Genomic DNA, 2,500 nt, shown 5'->3' on the forward strand with positions numbered 1-2,500 from the left:
AGTACAGCGGGGAGAAGGGATAGAAGCATTACAGACAACTTAATAATACAAAATTACAAAATATGCACCCAATCTAGATGCTGTTTTAAGTAGAGAAAAATCATATACTACGAACTGCAAACATCATTTTATTTCAAAGTTTGGAAAAACTCACAATATGTTAAAATACATACATTTGTAAATCTTTAGGGTAGAACACATTGACATATTTTAATTTATTAATAAGAACCGAATTTAATTCCATTTGCACTCAATACTATGGTTTTAAAAATTCTTCTTTAAATATTTTTTATTCAAATCATACCATAATATGACAGCATATGGGACTGAACATATCGGGTTCAGTCCCATTGCGTGGCATCTTGGGCAAGTGTCTTCTACCAGAGCGTGGGGCCGTCCAAGGCCTTAGAAGTGGATTTGGCAGACAGAAGCTGAAAGGAGCATGTATGTATATATATATATATATATATATATATATATATATATATATATATATATATATATACACTCTCACAAATAGCTACGATTATATATATACATAATTTATTATATATTGAACATCGTATAGACGCAGTATTTGAATACGAATATAGGATTGGTTTTCTATCTACACTCACTGACGCAAAGAAGCATACACTCATGCAACGCAGTCACGCCTATAAACACAGATACATATATGCAGCCATATTTGTGTGTGTGTGTGTGTGTGTGTGTGTGTGTGCGTGTGTGTGTGTGCGTGCGTGTGTATGTGTGTATGTGTGAGTGTGTGTGTGTTTGTGTACTTTACATACGCTTCCTAATCAAAACTCCTGCTATATATATATATATATATATATATATATATATATATATATATATATATATATATATATATATATATATATATATGTATATATATATATATATATATATATATATATATATATATATATATATATATATATATATATATACATGCACGTAGGTATACATATATATCAATGCACACCTATTATGTCCACACTCACATACACAGGCGCATGTACACGAGCAGACATCACATGAACTCCTAGACACAAATATTAATAATATAAATCAATACTGTGTGGATATACACTTATAGAAACACATCGAGATCCCCGTAGACGCATGTACAAATACTATATATATATATATATATATATATATATATATGCATATATTCTACATGCAGATACATACATAAACGTATGTATACACACACATATACTTATATATACATACATAAATTCACATATACATAATATGAAATGTTTTCGATATTCTAATGTGGTACACATTCAAATTCTACCTTTGGCAATTCTTTAACCAGCACAGAATCGATAGACTCACGTGACTGTTCGGTATCGTTGGATCAGAAATTATTGGCAGATTGAGGCGGTATTCATAGAAAGCTGGAGGTTATTAAAGGGACGTTTACATATTAATTATATAAAGGGGTAGACACATTGCAAACCACGGCCTACTTGATGTATTCTTTAGTGTCTAGTTTAATATATGATTTTGTATGAAGTCTCTCCGCACACACTCTATGTTAATCCACCTGTAGTCTCCAACTAAAACCACAGCTTAAGTTAAAAGAAAAACCAGTTTTCCATTATAATTACGTCATCACACCATTTGTATCCAGCTGCGGCTAGGCGCTCTGTCGTTTGAATAAGACACTGAAGATCTCACTGGACACAGTTCACCTATTTGTTAAGTAGATATCACCGTGATTTCATTTTGACTATCAAACGATTACGATATTTCATATGACCTCTCTTCTATTTCATGAACCAAAATGTTATAATTTGTCCATCACCCAGCACTCTAAATTCAAGAAATGTTCCATTCTACCTAGCCGTAACATACGTGCCAAGATAGCCGTGCTTTTCTTTTTGTGTCTGAATCAAGTATAATATTAAACTTCATTTATATCATATTATCTGGCACCAAGTACAGTGGTCTGTTCGAAACCAAGAGACTTTCGGGACAAAGAAATGTTTCCAGGCTACCAAGCCTTATAGTATGTACCATCACAACCTCGTTTAAAATCTGTGGTTCTACAACTGTAGTCTATAATTGACTGGGGTGTGAAGCAACGAAATGGCTCCTCGGTCACCTAGATGTAAACAAAATAATGACATACTATGGATAGCAGGGCGATACTTCTGTAAAATCGACGAGTGCTTTATTTGCTTGCAATCCAATTGCTGGAACCTTCATAGAATGTTATGCTTACGGTTAAAGTTAAAGTTAGGTGGAGTGATAATATAAGTGACAAAAACAGGGACCTTGATTTCAGCTTTTGCTATTTCAAATTGTGGGTGAACACATGAAATACTTTAAATTCCTGTAACTAAGGTGATTGCACAAAGTCAGCATTTATGATGGTTTCGTCAATGGATATATATATATATATATATATATATATATATATATATATATATATATATATATATATATATATATATATATATATATATATATATATATATAT

The sequence above is a fragment of the Octopus bimaculoides genome, chromosome 12 (genome assembly GCF_046866305.1).
Source record: "Octopus bimaculoides isolate indiv1 chromosome 12, ASM4686630v1, whole genome shotgun sequence".
NCBI classification, from domain to species: domain Eukaryota; kingdom Metazoa; phylum Mollusca; class Cephalopoda; order Octopoda; family Octopodidae; genus Octopus; species Octopus bimaculoides.